A 17,210-nucleotide genomic window follows, 5' to 3' on the forward strand; every position below is an offset into this window, starting at 1 on the left:
TTTAATTTCTTTGGTCCTTCTATTTGGATGTTTTTTGTAGCTAACCAAACCAAGTCTGCAGGTTTGTACTGTGGAGCTGGTATTCGATGAAGATCAGCTGCTTCTTTCATTTTTTCTTTGTTCTTACTTAATGCCTTTCTTACGTGTTCCTGAAATACTTGTAAGTTAGCTAATCGGTCTGTGACTGCAGGCATGTCGTGTGTTTTGTCAGGAAACACTATTGGTAGCGTTCGGGGGTGTTGACCTGTAAGGGAGTAGAAGGGTGAACATCCTAAGGCTGAGTGTACTGAGTTATTATAAGCAAACTCTGCTAAAGGTAATGCCTCATCCCAGTTGGAAGTCATCATGGTAGTTAGACAGCGCAAACTTTGCTCAAGATACTGGTTAATCTTTTCTGTTTGCCCGTCAGTTTGGGGATGAAAGGCAGAGGATAAAGCAACTTCTATGCCTAACTGACTGTTAAGTTGTTTCCAAAACCTTGAAAGGAATTGAGGGCCTCTGTCCGAAATGAGTTTTTGTGGCAGTCCATGAAGCTTGACTATATTAGCCAAGAAGATGTGACTCAGGTCAGTTGCAGATGGTAATTTGCTTAGAGGGATGAAATGCCCCATTTTTGATAAAAGATCCACCACTACTAAGATCGTGGTTAAACTATGGGACTTGGGTAGGTCTGTGACAAAGTCCCTGCTAATTGTACGCCAGGGCTGTGGTTGTAACAAACCCATTGGAGGAGTATGTAATGATTTCTGCCGCGCACACACAGGGCAGGAATGTACATATTGGTGTATATCAATGCTCATTTTTTCCCACCAAAAATGTCTTTGGCATAGTTCAAGCGTTTTGTGAATTCCTGGATGAGCTGCTGTAGCGAAATCATGATTCCATTGTATTACTTGTCCCCTCAATACTTTTTCTGGAATAAACAATTTATCCTTGTAAAAGAAAAGATTGTCTCGTATGGAGGTGTGTTTAAGCGAGAGCCACTGTTGTTGATCTAATTTCTGTGTTTCTTTCTTTAGTAATGTCAAAAAATCATCCGAGAGAGTCTCAGCACACACCTTTTCAGCAGGTATTATACTTTGTAAATCTTTTGGCAGATCTTTGTCTTTATCACAAATCAAACGCGAGAGCGTATCGGATAGTAATTGTTTAGGGCCACCACGGTAGGTGATAATGAAATCAAATTTACTAAAGAATTGCAGCCAACGCATTTGACTAGGTGTAAATGCCTTTACAGTCAAATAAAACTGTAGGTTCTTGTGATCTGAAAAAATAGTGACAGTGTGCTTAGCCCCCAAAAGATGGTGTCTCCATTCTTGAAGAACTGCCTTAATCACAAGTAGCTCTCGCTCGGCTATTGTGTAATTTTGTTCTGCAGGTAACAACTTATGTGAATAAAAGGCCAGTGGATGTAAATGACCAGTGTGAACAACATCTTTTTGCAGCAGAACTCCACCAATAGCTGATTGTGAAGCGTCCTCTTCTACAAAATAAGGTCTGTCTGGGTCCGGGTGTACCAAAATAGGGGCTGAAGTGAAGGCCTTTTTTAAGGTTTTGAAAGCAGCCTCAGCTTCAGTACTCCAATGGAGCTTTTTTCCATTTTGCAGTAGTTGCGTAATCGGGGCAACTATTTCTGAAAATTTTGAAATAAAGCGTCTATAGAAATTTGCGAACCCAAGAACTCTTTGTATTTCTTTCACTGAGGTTGGAGCAGGCCAAGTTAAAATTGCTTCCACCTTTTTTGGGTCCATAGTGATTCCTTCCGGAGATAACCAGTACCCCAGGAACTTTTGAGGTGTTAAAGAAACGTTTTTCTAATTTTAGAAACAGGGAGTTATCTCTGAGCCTTTGAAGGACTGCTCGAACGTGTTCTGCATGTTCTTCAGGATTCTTTGAATAAATGAGGATGTCATCAATATATACAATGACGCAGATGTCCAACAGGTCATGCAACACTTCATTAATGAAGTACTGAAATGCTGCTGGAGCATTACACAGACCGAATGGCATCACTGTATATTCAAATGAGCCAAATTTAGTGCGGAAGGCGGTCTTCCATTCATCCCCTTCTTTGACACGGACGAGGTGATAGGCTTCGTGTAGATCTAACTTTGTGTACATACATGAGCCTTTTACTAGATTCAAAAGTACAGGGATCAAAGGTAAGGGGTACCGATTTTTAATCGTTGCCTTATTGGCCGCGCGGTAGTCGATGCATGCTCTTAAATCTCCCGACTTCTTTGCTACAAAAAAAAGAGGAGATGAAACTGGAGAGGTTGAGTGACAGATAAAACCTAACTCTAATAACTCATCCAAGTAGGAGCGTAAATATTGATTTTAAGATTCTGTTAGAGCATATATCCGACCACAGGGCAGAACAGCACCTGGGATAAGGTCAATCCGACAGTCATAGATCCTGTGAGGAGTTTATTTAGTTGCCTTGACTGGGTCAAACACATCTGAGTAATCTTGGTAATCTCTAGGAATGATATTGTGCTCTGCATGTGAGGCAGCACAAAAAAGAGGCATGACAGGATCTTTTGTTTCTTGGAAACAATGAAGTTTACAAAAAGAGGAGTCTAGAGTCACCGTACGTTTTATCCAGTTAATCTTTGGATTGTGTAGCTCAAGCCATGGGATCCTAGTATGACCCCAAAAGTGGGAGTGTCAATGAGATCAAAAGTGGTAAGTTCAGTATGACCATTATCAGTGACAAGAATCAAGGGTGTTGTGTGGTAACGAATTAAACCTGAAGAGAGGGCAGAACCATCGACAGCTCGTACAGGCTCAGGTTCCTTTTTAAGTACTTGAGTTACATTCAATTTTCTAGCTAGTTCCAAATCAAAAAAATTACCAGTAGCCCCAGAATCTATGAGTACTGGGATACTATGTCTCTGCTGATTTGGTAAAATCAGAAATATGCGTATAGTAAAATGTCTAGGTATACGGTTGGTTACACTTGTTGCATACTGTGAGACCTCTTGGCAAGTTTTTCCAGAGAAAACGATCTCTTTATTCCCCGGACAGTCAGTTTTACGAAATTTGAGAAGACTCTGAAACTATTACTAAGGCCTTCTTTTTTACTGGTTTAATAGGACGCTCTCTAGCAAAGTGGCCAGATTTGCCACAATACAAGCATAAGTTTGATTTCCGTCTTCGATCTTTTTCTTCCAATGATAGGGGTCCTTTTACCCCTTCAATTTGCATAGGTTCTAACGGGGAGTTTTTGTCTCCACTATCCTTGCGCTCAACCTTGAAATGTAAATTTCTAATGTCGCCTTTAGTTATTTCGCCTTTCCGTTCTCCTAGCCTATGATCTAGTTTTACCACTAAATCCTGAAATTCAGTAAAATCATCTGGCAAATTAACTATGTGAGCTAGTGAATCTTTTAGGTCATCCCTAAGCCCTCGATAGAATAGTGATGCTCTTTTTCCCTCGGGCCACTGAGTTTCAGCTAGTAATCTATTGAAGGTGGTGACGTATGTTATTAAATCCTTTGACCCTTGGCGAAGGTTCAGGAGTTCATTATCTGATGCTTGCAGAAAAACGTGTTTCGCAAACAGACTTGACATTGCTGCTTTGAAATCTGTTAGATTATGTAACAAAGGATCATTCCTTTCAACTAGGGGCATAGCCCAATTAGATGCCACCCCACCTAAATAGGAGATAATAAAAGCCACCTTGGCAGTATCTGAGGTAAACACTTGAGGTTTACACATAAAGTGTAACTGACATTGACTTACAAATGTGTTGTAACGATTACTATCTCCTGTAAACCTTTCGGGGTTTGCTAAAGGGATGGGATTAGGTGCTACAACTGTAACTTTTACTGGTTGATCAGTGGAATGTCCAGATGAGGCCTGAGGAGGAGGTTCGGAAACACCAAATTTAGCAGGCGTCAGAATGGATCGCCTGACATCTGATTTTTCCCACTATGTAGTAAACCCTGACCTAGTTTTATCCAGTTCATGTCTAAGGGTTTGATTTTCTAGACGTAACGTCTGCATTTCTTCATTCAATTGTTGTACCAATTGTGTTAACTCGGGAATATCCACAGTGGGTTGATCCATCTAGTTGCACCACCAAGAGGAAACAAGGGTGTGGCTTCGCTTTCTGTTAAGCGTTCATCCACGAGGTTCCTGTTGTTTCCTTCTTGGCACTGCAAACTCCCAACTCCCTTGAGAGCTAACCAGATAGCAAGGAGGAGCACACTTGACTGAACTGGTTATTCCCTAAGGGAAAGGGGAAGTGGACGGAGAAAACAAACAAAACACTGGATCTCTTCTGAGATGTCAGCCAGTTTTCTCTTGAAGTGTCCTGGGCTTCAGAGTGATCGGTAAAGTTCAACCACTAGCAACTGTGCAAACAGGACACACTCATAAATAGAAATATACCTTGTAACACACTAATACTCATTACAGTAGAACATAATCTGTACATACTATTTCAGCTAAAGCCCATTCTAACACTCCTATTATTGCAAGACGCTGTGTTCTGACTTTGCCCCTTTTAAGAAACAATACAAAGTAAGTCAACCTAAGTCATAAAATATTTAGATGAGTCAACTGGTTAGTTATTAGTAAAGGTTATAATAACTAATCACACATCAAAATCCTACCTTGCAATAAGAACTTGTAGTCCGTAAAATGGGTTCTGTAGAGTCAAAAGAAGGAGAGAAAAGAAAAGCAAACAAAACAAATTGTACTCTAATAGCGTCTTTTGATTGTAAACGCTAACCAGTACTAAATGTTGTCCATCAGCAGTTTAAGTCACTGCTGCGCAAACTTAGAACATTGGTTGTTCAAGGTATCACATTAATTATGCAAGTAACTTTTGACCTTATACACATAATAACAGTGGCAAAAATCACATTCATTAAAAGCCTTTCAGTAAACTCGAAAGTCTTGTAAATAGCTACACGAATTAGAATTGTCTCTACCAAGGATTGTTTTTGCACGGGTCAGAAATTGTCTTTAACAAGGTTTGTTGATTTGTTGCATAGCAACTTGACTCTTACTGTCTTTTTTCATTCCAGGAAACGGAAGTCCATGAAGAAAGAACCAACCGGAAACCAAAGGCGGAGAAACTGGTGTCCAGGACGAGTTCCGAAGACCGGCAGAGATGGCAGAAACAGGTAGGATGGAACAGATAGGGAAGGGAGGGGAAGGGAAGACTTGCGAGAGCAGAAGACGGGGTCCTGCGAGGAATCGAGACGAGGAGAGGAGGGGGCTAGTGGGAGAGAAATAGCTGGTTAAAGGTAGGAAATCACGGGACTAAGATGGGAAATCCAGGCGGACCAATGCGACGTGTCAGGAAGCTCGCGGTGACGCTCGAACACGAAGCGAAGCGTCACCGTGAGTGAGGGCACTGCTTAAATAGTCTCTTGTTTAGGGCGTCGGCTCAGGGTGTAGGCTCCTTCTCACGTGTGACTCAAAAGCAGTTGTTGGTAGGTTAGAACATGCGTGAGACTACGCCCGTGACCAAACAAGCACTGTCAACTGTAAGAGCTTATCCAGCAACATCATGTCAAAACAAGCATTGTTAATCACAAGAACATAAGAATTTATCCAAACAAACATTGTCAGCTGCCCAAAAAAAACACAGTCCATAAATATATTCACAACCAAGTATACTAACAATGTTTGTATAAGCCCACCTGAAAATGAAGGAGTATCTTAACATAAGGCAGCATGTGCACCCATGACAGTTTCGATCCTTATCAGTAGGATATTGGATCATCATCAGGACTGACAGATAAGGTGCCTGAAAACAATTGACTGTAATTTACTGTACATCTAGCATGGAAATAAGGAGGAAAAAAGAGGGGGAGAAAAACGTAAAGGGGGATGTCAGGGATTAAAAAGGCAGAAATTGCACAGCACACTCTGATTGCCACAGCAACAGAGTTAAGATTACGGGTGAAAATTTGTGTGATGTCTATAATTCGCACAGTAGGGGTGTTAGTGAGGGTAGATGTCGTGTGTGCTCACTTCCTATAAATGACCCCCCCCCCCCCCGGGACCTGGCCCACCTGGGGGGACAGGGGGCAAAAATAGTATGTGCCGACAACTGCAGTGTTTTTTCAATTGTTTTTTTAACCTTTTTATGACATCTTTGGATTCTCTGCAGTTTCCCAACAAAATTGAGAAAAAGAACTTGTGGTCCCTGGTAGGGTATGGGGGTTGTCCCTGTGGGACCCCACCACCAGGTCTAGGACCAGGGTATTCGTACCCTGTTCCCTGCTTTTCTGCTTTTTTCATTTTATTCTTCAGACGTGGATGAGTCTGAGTCCCTAAATGGCTGCCAACAGTTCCTAGTTGAAGTGCTGCTAGCCAATCAGATCTCAACATTAGATCTGTGGATCAGTGGACCCTCTGTGTCCCTAGATATCTATAGATAATTTTTCTCTTAGAACTCCAAAACAAAACTACTGAAAGGATTTAAACCACATTACAAAAAGCACTCAATCTAGACCAAGATCTAACTTTCTATCAAATTTGGGGTAATTCTTTTCAGTGGTTTGGTCTGTAGTTGTGTCTAAAATCCCTATTGAAAATTGCATGGAGAAATCACGTTTTGGGAGACTCCCCTATTTCCAAGTCCCTGCTTGACGAATCAACCCAAAGCTTTCAAGACAGCAGCTTAAGTGAGTGTCGACCTTTGCCAAAGTTAATAGGATAACAAAAAATGCTCAGTTTATTTAAATTAGGTCCTCATTACATCTTCCTACCGGCGACTGCCAGTAGGTAATATATATGTCGGAATTATTAAAAATGTAAAACATGTCAAAAATGCTGTTTAAAAATGTTACGAAATTGTAAAGAATACATTAAATAATAGTATCACATCTATACAAATATTTAATATATTCTGAAAAAACACATGTTGAAAATATGTTAAAAACATGTAAATCTACCAATGTAATAAATATTTTTTAAACAATTGATAATAAAAGTGAAAATATGCAACATGCAATAGTAATGAAATATAATTTTGTTTTCACCCCCTAACATTTTTTTGTATTTATTTTATATTTTATACTTTACTTGAGTGGGATTGGACCTATGTGTAGCCAGTTTGCAGGCACTGGCAATCGGCATGCACTCTGGATATGGAGCAATGCACCTGCTTACAAACTTTGGACGATGGAGTGAGAAACACAGCACGTAGCTCCCCCATCAGAGACACTGTCACTGTGTGATTGTTTTTACTGGGGAGAGAGTATGCAGTTTTCACTGCGTGAAGGGGCAAACAAGTGAACTTACCATCATATTCACCCATGCAGGCAGCTGCAGCGGATTTGTTTTTAATTGTCAACGGGATTGGGGTACCATTTGGTGCACAAGTGCATTATTGCTTAAAGGGCACCCGCAGTTGAAGCCAAAGACCGATGTGGAGTAGTGCTTGGGGCAGCGTATGGAGTGAATTCAAAGCGAAGGAGGAGCCTAGCATGTAATCCAATGGGAGTGGACACTTGAACTTTCGAATAGGCTCCCAGATGTAACATCTTGCACAAGTGAAACCGACACTGATGAAAGCAGAGTTGGCTGAAACGCGTCAGCATGAGCGTTTCACGGACTGGAGATTTTTACTTTTATGCGCTAAACTGCAAGATCTTTGTATAAATACGACATTTACCCCTGAGCAAGTATTGGCTCATTCTTCTGGTGAGTAGTGGGATTGGACATATATATATATATATATATATATATATATATATATATATATATATACATACATACATACATACATACATATATATACATACATACATATATATATATATATATATATATATATATATATATATATATATATATATATATATATATATATATATATATGAGAACACAGGTTTCCCTCACTAAAGTTCTGCGTACGCGGACACAGCCTCCACGCCAACCACAGGAAGGAAAAGACGAACCAACCAATCTGGCAGGCAAATAGTATTTATTTTCTTGCAGTTCACACAGCCATTTGTCAGCGACGCGTTTCGAGCACGGATGCCCTTGCTCACGCTGCTATGCAAAGAATAAAACAATCACAAGCCGTTTTTAAATGCATGTCACCTGTGTAAGTTACCACCCCCTGGTGGCAACCTTCTATATCACGTGATAAACATAAGTGTAGAAAGACTATCGCTGCTATGGAATTTTTTCTCTAAGCACACTTAAAGAAGGGGGACAGATATCAGGTTAAATCCAGAATTGATTAACAATGTTAACAAATTGCACAAAATAACTGGTTAAATCCACATATGTACAGAGTAATTCATTATTGTGTTAGCATACAAAGCACGTAATATGTACAAAAGTGCAAAAAGGCATCAAGACCATAGTATAGGTGTGCAAAATATAGCAAAGTAGTCTTTAGCAGCAAATAGACCATAATAAAGTGCATATGTGACAGAAAAGTGCATAAATAGTGATTGCGACGAAAGATGAACGACGTCTATGGAAGTACATGTTAAGCCACCAATACCACCAGAACAACGGAAGCCTAAGCAGTAAATATAACTGAATTCAGAGCCCTGAATTAAAATAGGTCATAAATACATAAAGGCAATCGATGTCACGGAAGGTAAAAGCAGTATCAAAAGTGTAGAAAAAGTGTTAAAATAGTGTTAAAAAGCTGGTATCAAAATTTCTTATAAATATAGCAATATCTACAATCAATTTAGACAGAACAAATAATCAAAGTGCAACGAGCAGTTATATAAAGTGCTATACACAGTGCGAGACTCAACACACCAATATCAGTATAAAGCAATATGGTATTACATTGGTTCAACAAGGCAGGGAAATAAACTCAAATTGCAGGGTACATAAATAGGGAACCTAACTTATGTACCACTAATCGGCTGAAGGACGCTGGTGTGAGTAACTGGGTAAAAGATGGGTATACATAAATTGGGACATCACAAATAGGGAACCTAACTTGAGATGTCTGAGAGCTTACAGAGTTGTACTAATAGACAGGAAGAGCAAAATGCCTGGAATGGGATATTATTCTAAAAAGTGGTGCATTTCTTCAATGTTGTTAAGCCCGTTGGGCCAACGGGTATCCAGCTCAAGTATAAACCTCGATTCCAACTTCCTAAGTAATAGTTCTCTATTGCCACCTTTCCTGGACAGAGGTACAGAGCCAATTACAAAATACGAAAGGCAAGATAGATCTCTTTTGTGAGTATGGTTGAAATGCCTTGCGACCGGATAGGCCGGATCGTTATGGAGTATGGCTCGTAAGTGTTGTAATATGCGCATATGTACCTGAAGTTTGGTACTCCCCACGTACCGAAGTCCGCAGGAACATACCAAAACGTACACGGCATAGTCAGTCTTACAGGAGTAGTTACCCAGTATAGGTTTGTCCTCCGAACTAAATGGGGTAGTGTAGTGGGTAGTGGACATGCCAAATTTGCATGCCCGACAGCTGGAGCATTTGTAAAATCCTCTAGATGGTCGTAGCCACGCTGCTTTGGTTTTTAGTTCAGGAGCAGCGGTATCTAAGTAGCTACCCATGGTCTTAGCTCTCCTAAAAGACACTAAAGGAGTAGGAGGTAACACTGGATTGAGAATATGGTCACTTAAGACTATTGGCCAATTTTTGTTCAGGATGGCCCTGATTTTCTTTTCTTCTCTGCTAAAAGTGGTGACCATACGAGGGCCTGTATCTAGAGGCCCACTAGTGGTGGTATTCTCAGTTTCAGTGTTATTCTCAGGGAACAGACTTTCTCTGGAGCGAGATAAAGATTTTTGATAGGCTTTTTCTAATAGTGCTTCCGAATAACCCCTAGCTTTAAGACGAGATTTGAGATCTTTTAAGCATAATTCAAAATCAGAATTGGAGCTGCATATTCTTTTAAGCCTTAACATTTCTCCATAAGGAATGCCTGTGATGGTGTGTCTAGGGTGCATACTAGTACAATGTAAAGTGGCATTGCCCGCTGTCTTTTTTCTATGTAAGGTGGTGTTAACCTTATTGTTTTCTATGTACACTTCTACATCTAGAAATTGAATTCGTTGTTTTTCCACATGGGCGGTAAAATTCAGATTGAGGTTGTTTTGGTTGATGTCATTTATAAATTCAATAGCTTCCGCCTTAGTGCCCTGCCATGCTATGAAAATGTCGTCAATATAACGTAAAAATCTGATGACATGGGTATCCATCCAGGCCTTGTGGCGTGTCATGAGGACCTGCTCCTCCCACCAGCCTACGTGTAAACACGCATAGCTAGGAGAGAAGCAGGCCCCCATCGCCACACCACGAAGTTGTCTGAATATGTCTTTGCCAAAGGAAAAGAAATTATGGTGAAGGCACCAGTCCATTAGCTTAATGATGACCTTGTTGTGCTCGTATAGCTCAATGGGGCGCTGGGATAAGAAGTGTTGTACAGCCAAAAGTCCTTGCTTATGGTTAATGCTGGTATACAGCGCTTCCACATCGAGGGAGGTGAGCCACATGTCTGAGTTCCAAGTGATGTTCTCAATTTTTTTGATAAAATCACTGGTGTCCTTCACAAAACTGGGTAGTTCCTTGACAAAGTCCTGGAGAAAATAGTCGATGTATTCTCCCACCTTTTCCCCTACACTTCCAATGGCAGACACAATGGGTCTCCCAGGTATAGGTGTGACAGCCTTATGGATTTTGGGTATGAGATACAGGGAAGGCAATATGGGATGTTCAATGCACATAAATGTATGCTCTTCAGAAGAGATAAGGCCCTCTCGCTTCCACTGGCCTAGCATTTTGTGCAGTTTCATTTTGGCACTTTCATAGTCCTTTTGTGAACTTTTCTCGTAGCAGCTGGAGTCATCTAGTTGACGTTTCGCTTCCAAGATGTAATCTGCTTTAGGCCAAATCACCAAGTTACCTCCCTTGTCTGATTTTTTGACGACAATTTCGTGGTTCTTGCTCAGCTTTTTCATTAGTGTGTCAAATGCTTTTCTCCTGTGTATTTCTTTTTTACGAAACTTGCAGTTAGATTTTGCATACAACTTTTTTATGTCGTTGACTACGCAGTCATGGAAAGTGTCCACGGCGTCTCTTGGCATCTGAAGGACTGGGTTCTTTTGGACCCAGCGGTGCCAGGGCACAACACCTGAAACCTTCGTGGGTAACCTGTTCCGGCGTACAAGTCACAGAGACACGGGACACTTCCTCTGACGTCAAAGATTCAAGGTTTATTTGCTGCAGGGAACACAGAAGTCACAGGAAGTACATCGAGTGTAGTTCGGGGAGACTGCTTCAAATTGGTTTTGTGGATCGCTCCTTTTATACAGTTTTTACCCATAGGCTAACATGATACACAAAGGTTTACAACTCGGTTCCCACATCTAGCTCCCAGAGGGGTCGCTTTGGTCACTTTCAAACACATGAGGTCCGGATCATAAGTGCGGAAACATTTGGCGGTTCCCAACTGTAAAAACCCATCTTCCCACCATTAGCAAATTCCAATCAGCAATCAAATAGATCGAAACAGGAACGAAGACAGGTGCAGAGGAAGACGGAGACAGTGGGGAGATCGGAAAGGGTGTCAAAGGGGAGGTATCGGGAAGCACGAGATACAGGCATCAAAGGGACGTGCCTAATGAGATGCACGGCTGAGACAATAAGTCCGTGCGGCAAGATGAGCCTCGAGCGGCGCCACCTGCCTTACAGTAGCAACCCCCTCGTCATAAAGACACTTACAAAGGACATGTGTCTTCCGCAAATATCTTGGGAGTCCCAGGGTCGCGAAGCGGACAGCGTCCGTCCGCTGACTACTTGAGGGCAAGAGACAAAATGGATGCCGTATCTAAGATGGAACCCGTGGGTACAGATGAGAAACCCACGTAACAAACGAACGGTTTAAGTTAGCACAGCGAAACTGCGCACACTTACTAAACTCGTCATTTGCGGTTCATAGATACCAGACTCGACCATATTCGCGCGAGTCGGAAACACCACTTACAATTGTCACGGAACCTCAGACGCTCCTTTTGCCCTCATGTAGGCAAGCACTAGTCGGAATCATATTCGATATTCATCAGACCATCAAGATGTCGTTGTAGCATAGCTCTGTCCGACCGAGTCCCCTTGGTAACAGGTGGTTGTCTTATACACGTTGTAGCACAGAGGCCACATAAGGCAGGACCACACTGCACACAAAGGCAGCACGTGAACAGGAACACTACCACAACTCCGATGATCATCAGAATCTTCCAACCCCAAGTCGACATCAGGCCCCAAAACCAACCAAGTAGCGTCCAATCCCCTACATCCACGTGTATGGATTCGGAGATCTTATGCAACTTCGAGATGGCTTGATAGACAGTAGGAGCATTATCAGGTATGAAAATGCAGCAGCTCGAATGGATCACTTTACATACCCCACCGCGATCTGCCAAGACGACATCTAAAACCATACGGTTTTGTAACGTCATAAGCCTCTCCGCCTGAAGTTCTGTGGTGATATTACCAAGGGCACTGGCAGTAACATTAGCTGTCGATTCTACCACTCGAGTCAACTGTCTCAGGTTCCTACTATTAACCATAGGTCCCCAAAACGGAAGGAAACCCTTGAAAAAGTCTCCTGCCTCTTGACCGGCAGTGTCCTCTTCGCTAATTACGCCTCGTACAACTCTAGTCTTATGGTAATCGGCATCTACAGTGAACGTCGGAGGCAACAGATTTGCAACAAAACATGAGCCCATGAAGTCTACGGGCAACCATGTGTATGCACGATCATGACAGATGAAGTACGTACCCTTGGCAGCCAGAAACACAGGGGACGGGGACATTGGCAGAACGTAACTTTCAATGCAAGCACTGGCTCCAAGTGAGGCTTGCGAACCACGACCCACGAGACAAAGATTACCAGTGTGGGGTACGACCCATATTGGAGGCGAGCTTTTAAGCTGCTTTTCATTAGTGAACATACTATATTCCCCTCTACTCAGGACCCTATAGGCTTGTACCTCTTCTTTAGGGATGAGAAAAGCATCATGGATCTCATCTTCCATATCCTCTATTGCCATCGATAGCACCCACTGATACGAGGTAGGACCAGAGTTGGGGGAACGTTGTTCTGGAGTGGGGTGGAAACCCAGTGCGCTTCGAAGCATTGTTTGGAATGCTCGAGCTGACCCTTGGGAACTATACGGTAACACCAGATATGGAATTCCCTTACCCGTAGTATGTGGCATCAACCCACACACCCAACAATTAGTAGTGTTAACCACTAACTGATGCTGATGGAGGAGCTGGATAAAGGAATTGTTGCGGAATTCTACACGTCTAGCCTGTTCGTGTTCCGGTAAAATATGAAAGGAATGGGGAGAAGCAGTAGTAGTAGTAAAAGTAAGGTTAGGGTAAGGAGTAGGAGTAGGGGTAGCAAGTAAGAAGTAAGACATAGTGTAATACACCCCACCCGCCAAGAATGCAGAAGCAGTTAAAAACAATACAAACAATTGGAATACAACACATTTAGTACGACTGAGTTTCTGCAGTTTGACTCTGTACGCCTGAGCTCCTTCCAAATCGTTCAGCTTCGAAAATGCCATTTCCCTACGACCGTCCGCAACGTTTCTTGACGCACTTCGTTCTGTGCAGCAATAGTCAATCCCCAGGAGTTCCTAGGAACCGACGGCCTTTGACCTAGCGTCAAGACCTACTGTCCAGAAGGAAGTACGCGCGCGGCCCTACGGCCCTCAATACACAATATGTATTTATTTAGCACAATAATTCTCTGCTGTGGAAGGAAAAAGATACAAGGAAGAAGCTTGATATATGTACAAAACAAGTTTCAACGATACGAATGTTCAAAGTTGATCAGGGGAAACGAAGATATTGCAGTTATCAATTTCAGCAAAGCAAGAAAAACTTTATTTGTCCTTAGTGTGAGAACGCAACGAATATCGATGTCTCCCGGGACGTGTCTGCTCGTCGAACAAAGGATCCGTTGAAGAGACAGCGTCCTGCTGATCAGTTTGTTGATCTGGTCTCGAGTCTTTTGCTGACAATGTTTCAACAGTGGCTTTCTGCTGCGCTGAGGTTTCTTCAACAAGCTGTGCGTCGCTAAAAGGTACAAACGCCGGCAATGTCTCTGCTTCTATTGACGCAATGCCTTTCCTTACCCACGGGTCTGCCGGCAAAGGAATAGGGACTCGCTTACAATGGGTAGCATGTACCCAATTCTTCCGCCCCTCAAGACGAACGGCAGTCCTCGTGGCCAGGAGCACCTGGAAAGGTCCAACAAAGCGGGGGTCCAGATTCTTCTTGCGTGAGAAGTTACGGGTAACCACCCAATCACCGGGCTGGAGCTGGTGGCCTGGACCCTCCGTCTGCGTCGGCAAGGCGTCGTAAACCTGTTGATGAATTAACCTCAGTTTAGCAGTCAAGTCATGTAAGTAGTCAATCAACATCGGATATTCAAGATCAACGAATATACCTGGCCTAGGAACCCCCCACACATTCGCAGGACGGCCAAACACTATTTCATAGGGACTAAGCCCTATTCGGGAGTGTACAGTCGCCCTAGTTGACAGTAATGCTAGAGGCAAAGCGTCAGGCCACGAAAGTCCAGTCGTAGCCTGAATCTTCGCTAGTTTTAGTTTAAGGGTGCCATTGTAACCCTCAACCAATCCAGCTGACTGGGGATGATTGGCGCTATGGAATTTTTGATTAATTCCAAGGCCCTTACACACACTCTTCATCACACTTCCAACAAACTCACTTCCGTTATCTGACCACACGACTCTAGGCATTCCATACCGAGGAAAGTATTCCTTCAGTAGGATTTTCGCAGTAGACAAAGCAGTATTGTCTTTGAGGGGATAGGCCTCAATCCATCGGGAGAATGCGCAAACCACAACCAAAACATATTTCAAGTTATTGCATCGCTCCATATGGATGAAGTCCAATTGAATCACCTCAAAGGGATACGAAGGAGGAGCAAAACTGCCTGGGGGAGTTGGGGTTCCTTTGCCAGGATTGTACATTATACACACCATACAGTTCTTCACCAGACGTTCAGCACACTTTGTAATACCATCATTCTTCCACACATCAGCCAACAACTTGCAAATACCTTTCGCGCTGATATGTGCTAACCCATGTGCCATTGTCACAACGGCCAGCACATACGCATCAGGCAACATCCATCTTTTCTGATTCGACAAATCAATCCAACAACCATTCGCATCCAACTTTCCCGTACTTTCTTTCCACTTCATCTTTTCAGTCTCGGTGGCCTCATTCTGAATTGCTTTCACACTCTCAAAAGTATCTACACACATACTTGATTCTGTAGGCCACCTAACCGAACTCGTCACATACATTCGAGTACTAAGGTTCCGGGCAGTCTCCTTAGCAATCTCATCTGCAAACGCATTACCACGACCAACGTCATCCGTCACTTTACGATGCGCACTACACTTAACAATCGCAACTTGAGCAGGCAAAGTCAATGCATCCAAAAGATCATTCACAAGCTGGCCATGCTGTATTTTCGTACCGTGTGACGTGAAGAAACCACGCTCTCGCCACAATCGTCCAAAGCTATGCGCTACACCGAAAGCATACTGGCTATCGGTGTACACATTCACACGTTTCCCTTTCGCTAATACACATGCTCTAGTAAGAGCAATCAGCTCTGCAGCTTGGGCAGAATTCTGATTCAATCTCGCAGTCTCAACAACAGTATTCAACGTCACAACAGCATAAGCAGTAGTCACATCACCATTCGGCAATTTAAAACATGACCCATCCACATACAGAGTGCCGTCAGGGTCTTCCAATGGGGTGTTTTTAAGGTCCACTCGACCTTTTGTTTCCTCCTCTGTACGCAAGTAGCAGTCATGTTCTGTTACTTGATCTGACTCTGCACTAATCGGTAACAAAGTTGCCGGATTTAGGACATTACAACGTTTTATTTGAATGTGGCTTGCCAAGAGCGTCAATTCGTACCCAGACAACCTCGCACTCGTCAAGTGCTGAGTTTTCGTTCGATTCAAAAGAGTGTCGACTGCATGCGGAACCATCACCGTAAGCATATTATCCATGACCAATCCTGCTGATTGTCGGATGGAGACCGCAGCTGCCGCAGTTGCTCTCAAACAACTCGGCAATGCTCTAGCTACTGGGTCTAAGGTCGAGGAAAAATATGCACATGGACGTTGCTTACCACCAAAAGGTTGCGTTAAGACACTCAACGCACAACCTTCTCTCTCGTGAACATATAACGTAAACGGCTTACTGTAGTCAGGGGTACCTAACACAGGGGCCGAACACAATGAATCACGCAGTTCAGAAAATTTTTTCTGACATTCTTCCGTCCATGGTAAAGGAGTTGAAACATCCTTGCACGTAAGAGCCACCAATGGTTTCGCTAGCAATGAAAAATTTGGAATCCACTGCCTACAGTACGACGTGATACCTAGAAAGGCACGCACATCTCTTTGGGTTTGTGGCACAGCCATTCGCGCAATCGCTGCAATTCTCTCTGGGGTCAATCTCCTTCCCTCTTTTGACAATAAGTGACCTAGATAGGTTACTTCTTGACAACAATATTGGAGTTTAGAAGGTGACACCTTATGATTTAACTCACAGAGATGTTGCAGCAACGACACCGTAGCAATTTTGCAAATGTCCTGAGTATCAGCAGCCACCAATAAGTCGTCGACGTATTGGATTAAGGCCGCACCAACCGGCAACCTAAACGCATCCAGTTGACCCTTCAAGGCTTGACTGTAAATAGACGGACTTTCACAGTAGCCCTGAGGAGCGCGTTTGAACCGGAAGCTACGTCCACCAAGAGAGAAACCGAAAAGGTCCCTGCTCTCTTCGGCGATCGGGATGCTGAAAAAGGCGTTTTTCAAATCAATCACCGAAAACCATGATGCAGTAGCTGGAATCAGAGTCAGTAGCGCCGTGATGTCAGGCACAACAGGAAATTGAGGAACCACAATTTTATTCACCTCCCGTAAATCGATAACAAAACGATAAACAGGCGGTTTGGTAGGATCAGTACGTTTAAGAATGGGCAGTACAGGGCTATTGCACACGTTTCCCCGAGTCTCCTCAATAACATCTTTCTCGATCAAATCATAGATGATCGCTAACAAAGCCCGCTCACCATCAAGGGAGATACGATATTGGGGAATACGTGGCAGCCGCACATTAGCTTTCAACTGTACAACATAAGGGGAGATATCAAGTAGGCCCACAT

This window comes from Lissotriton vulgaris, chromosome 5 (genome assembly GCF_964263255.1).
Source record: "Lissotriton vulgaris chromosome 5, aLisVul1.2, whole genome shotgun sequence".
NCBI lineage: Eukaryota > Metazoa > Chordata > Amphibia > Caudata > Salamandridae > Lissotriton > Lissotriton vulgaris.